The 13,949-nt window shown below is 54.0% G+C and overlaps 1 protein-coding gene across 1 annotated transcript in view; it reads left to right on the top strand.

The window, feature by feature from the left end:
• Positions 1-229: 229 nt before the first annotated feature.
• Positions 230-13,949, top strand: part of EPHB3 (EPH receptor B3) — a 61,218-nt gene continuing 47,498 nt past the window's right edge. Inside the window, exon 1 of the mRNA XM_039377987.1 lies at positions 230-459. The gene's annotated coding sequence lies outside the window, so the exon portion shown is untranslated. The remainder of the gene's footprint in view (positions 460-13,949) is intronic.

The raw sequence follows: 13,949 nt of genomic DNA, 5'->3' as shown, positions 1-13,949 counted from the left end.
CTGCAGACTATCGGCAGCATCTGAAGTCATTAGTTAATTTAAACCTGGGAGTTCACACGTTGCATTATCGGAGAAGCCATCTCCCTTCCCCGCTAAGCGCTTGCTCGGTGCATCCCCGGCTGCTAGATCCGATCTGCGCCCGCTTTGAAGCCGTGATGGGCTGCCAGCGGGCGAGGTGCTGCCTGTTTCCCTGCCTGCTTCCCTGCCTACTGGCAGGTGGGAGGGGAGATGGAGATCCTGCTTCTCCCCTTCCCCACGCTCCCCGTTTTTGAACTTCTCCTCTGACTCATCCATTTGATTTGATGTTTTCACCTTTGTTTTACAAATAGCAGTTTGCCCGAGTGCTGGAAGGAGAAGGCAGCTCCGATGCTGCTGCAGCTTCCCCAGCTGCCAGGGGAGATCACAGAATCATAGAATCATCTTTGTTGGAAAAGATCACCTGTAAGATCATCGACGCAGGTGAGCGGGGTTCTGGGGAGGGAAGCCAGTGGGCACCCAGTCTTCCCTTGCACCTGGCAGGGATGTGGGGATTCTGGGATTACTGTAGAGTGGCCATGGGGAAGTGCAGATTTGGCCAGGGATCCCACTAATGGCTTGCACTGCCCGTTGGTTTTGCTGTCATTTTCTCATTCTTTTCCTCCCCGGGTCTCCAGCCTGGTGTGAGTGGGACTCCCCAAGGCTCTGGGGTGGGATGTCCCCCACTGCATGGGAATCAGGGCTTCCTAAAGTGAGCTATGTTGGCTGGAGGGCAATCCCTATGGCCTGGGCACACACCTGTCCTTCCTGCTGTGTGGGCAAGTGGAGGTGAGCCTGATGATCTCGGCAGGGCCAGTGCAGCAATACAAAAGCTCAGCCCCAGGTGCAAGACAGGGAGGGGGAAAGGGAGTTTTTGGCAGCAGGAGTGAGAGAGCTGGGCTGGGGAGACCTGACAGGAGCCTGCAGCAGCAGGGTCTGGTGGCTCCCAGTTGTTTTTCCGTGGGACACTGAGAGGGGGGATTCAGCCCGGTTGTCTCGCACCGCGCTGCTCCTGTGGGCAGGCAGCACCCAGGCTGGGGGTTGCCTGGCTGGGTGTCCCTGCACAGGCAGAGCTCTGCCAACAGAGCAGCTCGGGGCAGCCCCCTCCCACAGCAGCACCCCTGAGGCATCCCTGTCCCAGGGCAGCAGCCAGGCACAGCACCCCACTGGCACAGCACACGTGGCCCACAGCCCCCCGTGGGGCTCTGGCTGCTGCATGGGCTGGCACCTCGAGCTTGGGGTGCAGGTGATGCCATACACCTGGAGGGTATATGTCCTCCCAGTGCACCCTCTGCATCCCTGGGCTCTGCTCCTGTTGCTCCCAGGAGGGTGAGGGACAGCTGCTCACCCTGGGACCTGTCGATCCAGGCTGCTTCCAAGGGTGCTCTGTGCATCCCTGAGGCATAGTGACTGACAGCTCAAAAACACCAGCACAGACAGCTTTTTGGGAACAGGTTTTTGGCCAGAGCACCCTGATCCAGCCCCTCTAAAGCATCCTGGTGGTGCTTGTGCTCCCTGGCTGGCTTTGTGACTGTCCTCATTCCTCCCTTTCCTGTTCCAAGGGAGAGCTGCAGTCATGTTTGGTTTTGTAGTCCAAGCTCTGGATTTATTGCTTCCAGGTCTTCATGTGTTTGTTCATGAAATGAAAGACGGCTGGTGAGCCTGCTTTCCACTCCTCTGGTTTGCCTCCTGCATCGTGGAAAGGGTCTTTTGGCCTCGGGGTGACGCCCCCCTTCATATCTCACAGGCACCCAAACACTGCATGAGTTGAGGACACATCCATCTGGGGTCGTGTCCCAGTCAGATGTTAAACCTGTGTCCTAGGTGACAAGGACAATGTGGGGGAAGGCGCTGGTACAACCCTGTGCAGTCCCCAGGCACTACGGGCCGTGCTGGGGTGCAGCACGAGGGGGGCAGCGCGTGCTTGAGTTGTCCCCTGTCCCCAGGCTGCTGCCCCCCTTCTGCTGTGGCCGGAACACATGAGCTCCCGATTAAAGGATATTTCAACCAGACGGAGGGGCTGCAGCGGCCGGGGGAACGCACAGCAGGAGGGGACCGGGACAGGACACGTGAGAGACCAGAGGAGAAGCCAATTTATGCTGGAATGTAAATACGGCAGAAGCGCGCTGCTCCGCAGGGCGCGTCGCCCCCTTCCTGGCTCTGGAAGCTGTGTGAGAACCACCTGCAACAGCTCAGGCCGTGTCTGTGCCATGGCAGAACCTGAGTCTCACCTGGGCAGTGTGCAGAGGTGAGCAGGAGGAGAGTCAGGGGCTGTTGCATCAGTCCAGTCCCACTGCTGCAGCTCCTGCTTTCTGCAGTGAGGTACCACGGGTCACATATTCACTGCCAGAGGGATGGAGCCTCAGCCCTCCCTAATAATCCTAAGAATCAATAGCGGTGTCTCTAGCCCCCATGGATGTGCACAACAACAGCTCAGAGTTAAGAGGGGAACTTCTTAGCAGGATTAACTCTGAAACCTAGTGACAACACTTTAAGTATCTGTGCTATCTGTGTCCCCGCTGCTCATTCTAAGAGCTAGTTCCTACTAATGAGCTTTACTCAACAGCACTAGATTTGTCTGTAACAGCAAACTCCAGGGATCAAAAAATAAGATTTAAGATGCAAATATTCTGTGATATATCCAGATTTAAATGTGTTGGTTTTTTTTGTTCCTTAGTCCAGGGATAAGTTTTAAAGGAAGAGAGGAGAGATCCTCCAGAATGTGAGATAGAGAAACTTTTTTAAAAGACCAAGTAATATAAAATCACAGGTTTTTGGTTTTTTTTAGCTTAAAACAACTGAATTTGTGAAAGTTTCCTTCTGCTCACCCAGGGCAGTGTGAGCACAGATGCCCCAGCTCTGAGGAGAGGGTCAGGTTTGCCCACTCCTCTCTGATTTGTAGAGTATCACCAGGGAATCTGTGGGTGCACCGATGTGTGCTGGGAGTGGAGGCACAGGGTGAACCCCAACCAGCCACGTCACTACCCAGGGCAGAGGGAGCTCAGTGGACAGGTCCATGGCAGGTGACAAAGAGCCTTAAATAAGTCCCTAAAATGTCCAGCCCAGGCTGGCAGTGGATTCCTCTCCTGCCCCGAGGCTGGACCCCAGTGCAAGGACCTGAGCTCAGACACAGATGCTGGAAGAATTCACACCCCCAGACAGGTTGGTTTTCAGTTTTCTTTAATCTTCCACATGCCTTTTTTTTTTCTTTTTCATTTTGAGGCAGGAGTACTAACTGCTAAAGATGCATATGGAATTTGAATATGAATGATAAGAACAGCTGTGTATATCTATTATGAATGAACATAAACAGAAATGTATAAACTGAGATTTTGGGGCTTTTGGAAGAATTAGTGCCTTTGTTCCTGGATTTTTTTCGTATCAAAGTTTGAACCAAAGCCCATTAGCCTGGACTTTTCCCGCAGCCGACCAAGCCAGGAGCTTCATTTTGCCCTGGCTCTGAGCCATGCTGAATTCTCCTCAACAGCTCAGTGAGCCCTAATCCTAACAAATTTACCCAGAGAAGTGGGTCTCTTATTACACAGCCTAATTTGAATGCTTTCCAAGGTTAATTTCGGCTCCCTTTCCCTCTCCAAACACGCCTGCCCCTCCGGAGCCAGCTCCCCCCTTCCCCCGCTCCCCCCACAGCTGCCCGTTAGCGCCGGCCTGGGGGGAGCAGCCCCCTTCACCACCGCGATGGTTTTTAAACGAGAAAATAATGTGATGTGTGTCCCTGAGTCCGGACTCTGCCTGGAGGGTTTCTTAATGCTGAGAGACTTCCTCTGCAAATTAATTGCAACTTTCGTTGGGCAAAAATAGCCCTGGAAGCCCCTTCCCCACAGGCCCTTCCACATGTGATATTACTCAGTTCATAATCTGATTCCTGCGACTCTGTTCCTTCCTTCCCCTCCCCAGCATGCCGGTGACTGCCCGTGAGGGTACTGGCAGGGTGACCCACTGGCAAAGCAGCCATGCTGGGGTGAAGGGAGCACTGGTGCCGCCTGGCTGAGCCAGCCCTGGCTCTTGCTTTGCAACAGACTGTACAAGAAAACCTCAGCGTGGGGAAACCGAAACCTGGCCCAGTGCAGGGAGCAGCTGTCAGATCCATTAGGGAAGGAATAGGGAAGGAACCAGCCATGCCTGGTGGACAGCGATCGCAGGAGAGGGGCGGTGGAGGGGCTGCGGGATGGTAGGGGCTCACAGTGGGGGTTTAAAAGGGGCAGGAAAAGTTGGCAATGGTTTGAGACTGGAAGAGGGTCAATTTAAATTAGATGTAAGGAACAACTCTTTTAACAATGAGGGTGGTGAAACACTGGCACAGGTTTCACCACCAGAGAAGTGGTGAATGCCCCAATCCTGGAAGATCAGTCCTGGTCAAGGTCAGCCTGAACTGGCTGAAGATGCCCCTGCTCATGGCAGGGGAGTTGGACTAGATGGGCTTCAAAGGTCCCCCCCAACCCAAACCATTCTGTGATTCTACAGAAAGGAAGAGTTAGTTGGAAAAAGTGTACAGAGGAGCCAGGAGCCCACTTCACACACTGGCCCAGCTGGATGTGGCCCCAGGGATACTTCTGCTGGATTTGAGTTGCAAGAAGCAGAGACTTTCCTCAGCAGCTGTGCCTGGGGGTTTGTGCTGGGTCGCTGCAGGTGTGGAATGGCAACCTTGCAGCCCTGGGACAGGGTTTTTCCGCATGCCCTCAGGCAGGGAGGTCCCTCCTGCATGGTACACTGTCCCTTGCCTATCTCCCAGCTGCCATGGCAGCTGATATTCACCCTGCTTGCTTTCCTCTCCTTTTGTCACATTTTTCTTCTTTATTCTCAGTTAATGCTTTTATATTTGCTCACACTGAGCATCACAGGTAGTGCAGTATCCCAGCTCCCTGGCAGGTGATGGGGCAGGGAAGGGGTTGGGGATGTGCCCTGTGCCATGCCAGGGTGGCTGAGCTGAGCTGGAGTGCCAGCGGGACAGAAGCACGGGGAACAGGAGTGAGAGCAGTGCTGGGCTTTTCCAGTCAGTGATTCCATGAAGATGTCCTCTCTGAAGTGCATCCACAGGTCACATCTGCTGCTGCCACATCCTGCTGCCAGGTAACCTCCCGTGCTTGCCCCCTGTCCCTCTGAAGCCTCACTGCCCAGCGGTCATCTCGCCGAGTGGATGCCTGTGTTTGATGATTTTGCTGCAGGCGTACGAGCTGCACGTATCAAAGCTGAGCCACATCTTATCTCCTGTGTTCCTGCCTGCTCCCAGCCTGGGAGTCCCGGCTGCAGGGTGTTTGCAGTGGTTCCCCAGCACCGTGTACTGTGGTGGGCTAGAGGTTCCAGTTTCAGGGCAGGGAGAACCCTGGGGCAGGTCTCTGGGGTGTGGGTTGGAAGGGCTGGCACAGCCGAGGCCCCATTTGCCAGGAGGATGCTGGTCATTGCTGTAAGGTCAACCTTAAATAATGAGAATAATAAAAATAAGGCAGCCTGGAGGGAAGGAGAGAGCAAACTGAATCCTAATGAGGTTGCATGGGCACATAGCATGATCATTTCATGTAATTCATTTTAAAAAGGAAAAAAAAAATCGAGTTTAGATTGAAGGATGTGGGACACAAGCCAGGGCGCAATCCCACGAGGACACAGAGGTAGCCTGTTCCCCCATCCCCACTAAGATCCCACATCCATGAGCTGCTCCTGCCCTGTTGTGCTGAGGAAGGTCCAGGGCAAGCCCTGGCTGCAGAGGGGCTGGGAAATGGGCCCAAAGGATGGAGGGAGATGCTGCTTGGTGCAGAATGGGGACTGGCATCTTGTCAACAGCTTTACTGCAACTGAGTGTGGTGCCTGGTGTGAAGGGACAGAACATTTGCTTTTAGGGATGGCCAAAATTTACTGAGTTGTGATGGCAAACACTGAAAGAGGAAGTTTTAGAAGGGAAATAAAACATTAATGCTTCAAGGCTTAAGGCAATCCTCAGTGCAAAGGCAGGAAAGTAATTAGTGCTGTAGATGGGGAAATAACCAGCATTAAATAGAAGCGGGGTGAGCACAGGTTGAAGGGGTTGTGAGGAGGAGGATGGGCAGGGGCTCTCCAGGAGATGGCTGGGAATGAGCCCAGAGCCCCCCAGGACCCCTCCAGCACACTGAGCCCCAGCAGTACCGTATTGTAGGGGGGGCTGTACCTACAATACCCCATCCCTCCTCCTCCTCCTCGCCTCAGCTCCCGCTGGCCACGGGCCAGGTGAAACGCTCCTCTGAGCGCGGCGGGGACTGGTCCAACCCTGCACAGCTCCAATTATCCCCGGCTGGAGACTTTCCAGGAATCCCATCCCCTCTCTCTCCGCCGACCCTGCCTCTCCCAGCCTCCCCCCCTCAAAGCAATTTGACTTTTATAGTAATAACTTCTGAACCCTGGATTGGGGCTGTGCCAAGGAAAGCAGCAGAAAACAATGTGATGGGCCTCGGCAGGCGCGGAAACTCCAGCGACTGAGACCAGCCCTAAAATAACTTTTGAGCGATTGTTATTTATTCTGGGAGAAAGTTCGTTCATTCACAATTTGGAGGGGAGATAAATGAGGGCAGGCTGGGGCTGCCCGCCCTGCGCAGCGACAGCACGCCGTGGCTGCGGATGCAGGGCGCCTGCAGCGCCAGGCGCAGACAGATCCCCGCCATCCTCCTGCACATGTCCTGCTGGAAAACCTTTTTTAAAGGTGTTTGGGTTCAACTGAAAGCTGTGGGTTCAGGTAGAGGAGTCCAGCTTGAGGCTGGGGGTCTGCATGTGCCACCAGGCGCAGGGGGCTGCATATTTTGTGTACCTGTGTCTGCACATGTTTCGGCTTCCCCAGCTGTGTTGTTCGACGTGGTGGCTGTGCCACGTGCCGCCTGCCCCTGGGCTTTGCACGCTCGAGCCATCGTTGTCCAGTGGGCATCAAGTGGTGCAGGTAAACTCCATGCGGGAACAGACAGCATCCTGCTGCAGGTCTCGGTGAGCATCAGCGTGTGCACGGCAGCTTTCAGCCTGCATCAGCTGGGTAAGCAGCAAGTTGTGCAACCCCAGTAATTCTTCAGCTCTGAGCTGCCATGACTTCCCTGCAATTCACAGGGGCTGAGCCAGGGCTCCCCGGGGGAGCCTTGAGCAGCCTGGGCAACCATGGGCACTTCTGAATCAGGGACATTCTCTGGAGGAGGCAGCCAGCCAGCCAGCCCTCGGCACTGCTGCGCGTCTGTTCATGCGAGTGCGTTTTATGGTGCCTGTCACTGCAGTCTGGGCATTGGTTGGGATTTGGAGTGCAGCGATGACTCTGCCAAACAGGGCCCAGGCTGCCTGTGTGACCCTTGGAGTGGATGACTGGGCTCCCTGGACAGGTTTGGAGAGCAAATTCTGGGGAAACACAGTCTTTGCCTGCTGGGTGACAAGGGTAACAGAGACCTTGCAGTGTGGCTCTTCCACCAGGTGGGCGGGAGAGGGACAGACAGTGACCTCCCTGACTAGGGATGAGGGCCTTACCAGCTTCGTATGCAGAACATCTCCAGGAAGGATATACATCCAAGACTAACTGCCCACGAGCACCTCAAGTACAAGGCTTGATCCAGCTCCACTGTGGTACAATGCTGCAGTGGCATGGGACAGCACTGCCATCATCACCCACCCTGCACATCAGATCTTGGAGGGTGCACTGTTCTGGAGTGGGAAAACCTGCCACATCCTCTCCCTGCAAGGGGACAGCAGCGCTTGCCTGGGCCACCCCTTTCCTCCTGCTGCCTGCAGTCTGGGGGACCTTGCTGAGCGTCACCAAATGTTTTTGCTTCGGGATTTGTCTCTGACATGTGGACGCAGTGGAGCTGGGGGCCTGGAGCTGCAAAAGGCGATGACTCGGTCCTGCCCTTTGCTGAGCGAGGAGAGCGCCAGTTTATGTTTAGAGACACAGTCAGCCTGGTACTGTATAAACTGTCACTCGGTCACCCTTGCGTGGGGGGAGCAGGGTGAGTGCAGGGTCAGACACAGGGCAGGAGCAGCCCTTGGCAGCGCCGGCCGGCACACACAGCTTCCTTCATGGCACAGTGCCCGCGACGGTGAGACTGGCCCTGCTGGGCCACATCCCTCATCCTGCTAGGCAGGAAAGCCTTCAGCCCTGTGCTCCTCCTCGCCTCTCTGCATCTCCTGCCCTCTGCCCCGCCACCACTGCGGGCAGCCCCATCCTTGCCAGCTGACGTCCATCCTCTCTGCTCTTTGGGCTGTCTGAGCAGCTCATGATCTTGGCAGGCAGCTTGGAATCCTACCAGCCGTTATTACAATGATTATTTGTGTTTTCCCAGCTCAAAAGGGCTTTCCTCTCACCTCACTCTTGGCTGGCCTCGAGCCAGGTGGGACTGAGGATGGAGTGAGGAGAGGGGAGAATCCTGCACTGTCAGAGCAAGGGACTGTGGCGGGATGCAGGAGATGTGGCAGAGCGAAGGACAGATCTTGTCCCTCTCCTATATGTTCAGATTGGAAATCAACACCCTCTTGGTTAATTCATTAGCTGTGATTAGCAGCTCTAAAGTTTGGACTGGGCTCTCTCCCGCTGGTAAATCTCCAAGAGGAGTTCAGCAAGGTTATCTGCACCAGGAATGGCAAGGGAAGGGTGAGGATGAGTGCAATTGAATTAGGAAGCTGTTAAAGGAAGAAGCCAAAGTGAGCCAGAGCAGGGACAATGCAAAATGTCCCCACAGCTAAAACACAGGGTAGAGCATCATTAGAACACAGGGCAGAGCACCTCACCTTGTGGTTGTACTCATCTGAGTCAGGGCTGGGGGCTGGGCCAGCAAATCCCAGCCCAGTCTGGGGTTTGGGGTCGTGTTTGCCGGCTCCATACCTTGCAGATCCCTTCACCAACACCTTCGTCTCCCTATGTGGGCTGCATCTTGTGCCAAGTGGGGGTTCCTCCACAGCCTGGATTTCATTATTTATTAAATTAGCTCAGCAGTAACCTATTTGTGATGATGATGTGAGGTAGCGACCTTCAGTGTTTTCATTAAAATATACACGGATATATTTGTTTTCTGCGGTTATGAATGTAATTCCACAATCCACTGAGGAGCTGGTAATTTTCTGGCTGAGGTGGGAAGTTGCTGACATCTTGTGATACATGACAAGATTGATTGTATTTGCTTACCCTTTAACCTAATAAAGAAAAATAACGTTCCTTAGTTTCACTAATTCTCTATAAACTTGGGCATTGCTTTAAATCAGCTTGAAGTGCAGGCACTGAACCATATCATCATTGGGGCAGGAGTCCCATTTTCCAGGTCCTCTCCAGCTCCCATCTCCAGCTCCCAGCATGGGAGCATTATCCCCAAGAGCACCCAGCACCTCTATGCCTGAAGGGAGCGTAGTGGTCATGATGGGGAGGTGGCCTCGGCCCCCATGCACCCTGCTCGCTGGGAAAGCATTAACTAATTTGCTGCTAATCATGTTATCACCAGCACATCTGAGCAGCTGCTGGGGCAGCACAGGCCAAAGCAAACACAGCCCAGTGCCCTGAGGACACAGAGCATGTCAGAGGCAGCTGCGCCTACTCTCGGGTTTCCAGGTCCCATATCTCCCACCATATCTCCCACCATATCTCCCACCACAGTGGTCCGGTTGGCCTCTGGAAAGAAAGAGGCTCGGCAGGACAAACCCAGCAGCACTGCAGTGGGGAGGAGGGATGCTGTGGCAGGGAGGGAGGGAGCTGCCTTGGCCAAAATCTGGGCTGGTGCTTTGACACCAGTACCTGGGTGACCTTGGGCACGCTGCACAGTGGGCACCGTGCCTGGCAAAACATCTACCTTCCTTCACTGGGAGATCAGATGTGAGAGGTGAAGGAGCAGGCTGGGTGGCAGGGTGCATGTGGCAGGGGTGTCTGCCATCCCAACACACCATCTCCTCCATCCTCCCTGCCTGGGGACAGCCCTCTCCAGGGGGAAGGAATTATTAAACAGGGCAAGCAATGCCACTACATCACAGTACCCCAGTTACTCACCCATCCTCTGGGAAATCATCATGCCTTATTTGTTTTTCCTCAGTTCCTGAGCCCTGCACACAGCTTGGTTCCTCCAACCTTCTCTGTAGCACAGCACAGAGCAAACAGGGTGCACATGTGTCCTCAGGTCAACAGCATCGGGGAATTGCATTGCCCCAAGGTGATGGACTGTGCCCATGGCAGAGTGACCCTGACTTGAGTGTGTGGGGGTGAAGGGGCTGGAGCTTCGGCAGAGGTTTTGCCTGCTCGGCAGCAGAGCTGGCAGAGGGTTGCTCACCTGCCCAGCACGATGGTTTGCCAGCCAGCTGCCTCCCGGCCGGGAATTACCTTTGCCTTTGCCGGTGTGCTTAAAAATAACCTGCTAGCTTGTCAAGGTTATAGAGAGAGAGAGAACAAATTGCTTTCTGAGTTGATTAAACTGCTCAGCGTGGCTGCGCACGCGGTGCTCACCGTACGGCTGGGACAAGACGGAGTCTGGAGCGTTAATTTGCACTCGGTAGTTCCTGTGCTAATAAGGGCTTGATGAGCTGCCTCCTCATACCCTCATCACTGGCCCGGCCCCTCCGAGAAACGCTTGGCTGGGCCCTGAGGCAGTCGGGGCACTTTATCCTTTCAAAATGCCTTTTTTTGTTGCCTTTCCGTTGCTTTTGAGCAGTGCCATGTCCGGAGCTGCCCTGGAGCCACTGGACCAAATCTCCGTAGAATTTTAGCAGGTCCCTGCTTCATCCTAGGGCAGCCGAGGGAGTACAGGCAGAAGCACACTCCAAAACAAAGCTGCAAGGAGAAAAACCCACCCATGGCCACAAATTGCTGCCAGACATTACTCCATGCCGGTGCAACACCCGCCCTTGCCGCCGCGCCGCTTACAATCACCCCACGATGCTGCCGCCGCAATGGGGTCTCCGTGCTTAAAAGAGGTTTCCAAATATAACCAGCCCCTTGCTTCCCCCCCCCTCCCCCTCCAACTTTCTGGGAAAATCCCTTTCTGCCTAAAATTATCCAGATGTGCTTTACAGCTTGAGGGGAGTTTGTGGGAAAAATACGAGGTTCACTGGATGAGATGTTTCCTGAAGAGTTGGGCTGGGAGCTGGTTCCACTTTGGAGCAGACCCGCGCCACTCACGCGCCACTGCTGCCAGAGCTTGGCTTAGTTAGTTAAGCCAGATTGGGTCTATCTCTTAATGAGAACTAGGGAATGAAGGCACTTTTTCTTTTTTTAACCTTTTTTTATTTCATACTGTGCATTGGGGAAAAGCAGCAAAAGATTTACTAACCAGATTGGTGCTTCCTAGCATTCTGGCTCTGGATGTTGTACGTGTCTTTCTTGGTTTATGTAGTTTATCAGCACTCTGGGCTCCTACTGATACCCCACACCTCAAAGGGCATCCCAAGGAGCTGGCATCAGGAATCCATATAGGGGCCAAATTTGGGGCCAAACTGTGCCAAACAATTCAGGGGCTCCCTCCTCCAACTGATGAATAGCTTTTCAGTGATGATGAAGCAGCGACGGGTACAGACCTCGGGATAGGGACTTCACATAAATTGTAGCAATTTGCTGGCTCTGCCACTCTAAATCCTGTCTAATTATACCAAGTGCAGCATCTGACATTAATTTGTTACAGAGTGTGTGTATAGAGCACTAGACATTTTGGGGACGGATTTAAGACCAGCCTTCAGATCTTTGCCCTTGCAATCCACTGCCAGTCACAAATGACTACATTTGGCCACCTGGTTACCTGCCTACATCAGAAAACCAGTTATTTTGAAGTCTAAAATGTTATCATTTGTATCTACAATCATTCTTCAGATGCAAAATTCAAGGCTGCATTCAGGCATCTTTGGGGGGGAAACAAAAAAAGAAAAATAAATATTGGCCCTCTTTGCTCCTAGCTGCCCTTTTCAGTCTCTGAGCTGTAAAAAAAGATTGACAGCGACTTCTAGACACCAGCAGCAATGCACAGCCTGGGTCATGAGCCTGCAGAGCACTCTGGAGGGGAGGATGCCTGGGAACCAGGCTGAGAAGTAGCTGGTGTGGACTGAGCCGTGCAATGTCAGGTTTTTAACCAGCCTGCTGGAGCTCTTTGAGGATATTACTGCTTTGCTAGATAAGAGAAATTCAAGGGATGTGCTATACTTAGAGTTTCAAAACACACTTGGCATCAGTGCAGATCAAAGCCGAATGGTGCAGGCAGCATCCCGGAATAGAAGGTGAAAGAGGAAAAAGATTTGGAATTTACTGTGAGGAAAAAAAACACACTGAAACCAACAGCACGAGGCTGCTGAGCTAAAAATAGCAAAGAAGGTATTAGCAGCAGCTCCGCACGCAGGCTGACACTCGGCTCTGCTCTCCTGCTTGGGGAGAAACCTCCCACCCAAATGGGGAGATGCTCCAGGAAAGCACACCAGTCCTGGGAGCATCCGCTGCCAAAGCCCAGCTCCCAGCTGAAACCAGTGGGGACCAGTAGGGTTTGGGTGACCCCCAGCAGGGCACACTCTTTGTCAGCCTGTCCCCTCGGGCAGTCCATCCTTTCCCTGCCATGTCAGGTTATCCATATCCCACTGACAGCTGTTACCAATCCCATAAACTGGAACAGTGTTGCTTTGTCAGCTCCCATGCCAGTGGCCAGCCACAGCCAGGGGCTTTTACACAATCCCGCTCTCCCCTGGGACGTGGCGCTGCCACCGCCCCAGCAGGGCTCAGGCATGTGCGCCTTCCCCACACCAGCACCCCACTCCCCTGATGGCACTGCCTGGGTTAGGAGAGCTGAGATGCCACGTGCCAACTGCTTCCTCAGCCCTTCCTTTTCCTCACTGGTGCTCATGGCACCGGTGACAAATCTGTCCCTTGTCACATGGGCTGACCAAGGGAGTCTAGGGTGACACGACCCACATTCCTGTGTGGTACCCCTGGTCAGGGCTGTGCCTTAGGACAAGCTTTCCCTACAATGTCCAGCCAGCAAGAAAGAAGCACATTCTCCAAACATGCTCTCGGAGCACCACAGTTGTATCATAAACCTGTGGCAGAGCCAGGAGTGTTGGGGAAACCCCTCTAAAGCATCAGCTGCTGGGTGACAGGGTTCAGCCGGGGCAGACCACAGCCAGGGAAAGCCCCATGGAGGGACACCTGTGACTGATAGAGAGGAGAGGGCTCCTATAAATAACTCACATGGCCCCAGGTAGAGTAGCAAGATTTGGGCTCAAAATGAAAGAGGGACTTGTCTCCTATCTGTCCCTCTCTTGCTTGTCGGTTCGAAAGTGAAAGTCATCCTGCCCTCCCTGAGAGGGGAGGGAGGAGTATTTCTGAAGGACCTCAAGCCATGGATCTCCTCTTCTAGGTTAATGCAATTGAGCTAATTGCAGCCCTGCGAGGGGTGGGGGGCAGGCAGGCAGTTCCTGCCACACAGGACACCCTAACTCCTCCTGTGCTGCAGGGGACAAGCCAGCTGTGGCTGGTGCCACATCCCTCATGGATCCTGGCAGCCCCTGTGGCGGCTGGGAAAGGATTTGATCCTGTACCCCTGCAGCAAAGGGCTGGATCCAAGGGTGATGGTGTGTACTACTCCTGAGAACAGGCATCCTACATCCTGGGGTCCCACTGAGCCAGTCCCCATCCCAGGGGTGACAGCTCACCCTGCCACGTGCCTGACATTGGGGGCTGAGGGGTGGGTGCTGGAATGCGTGCTGGGAGACAGCCATCCCGGCCCCACCACGTGCCGCCGGGTTTCCTCTCAGCCGTGCCAGGCTCCTACCAGCCGAGTTTGAGGTGAGGCATTAACACTGGTATCTCTGTTAATATTGCTATAAAGCAATAAAGGTAACTTGATTGCGGAAAGGCAGAGAGACCAGCGGGTTTGGAGCCATTCCACAGCACTGCTATTAGAAAGCTCGAAATGAGAGTTATTAAATTACTGCCAGGTACTGCAGGTTTTTCCTAACAGGGAGACTTCAGCTTGGCT

This window comes from Pipra filicauda, unplaced genomic scaffold (assembly GCF_003945595.2).
Source record: "Pipra filicauda isolate LSUMZ 115617 unplaced genomic scaffold, ASM394559v2 scaffold98_size3848907_pilon, whole genome shotgun sequence".
NCBI classification, from domain to species: Eukaryota; Metazoa; Chordata; class Aves; order Passeriformes; family Pipridae; genus Pipra; species Pipra filicauda.
Note: the sequence above shows the minus strand (reverse complement) of the source record. Positions and strands in the feature narration are given on the sequence as shown.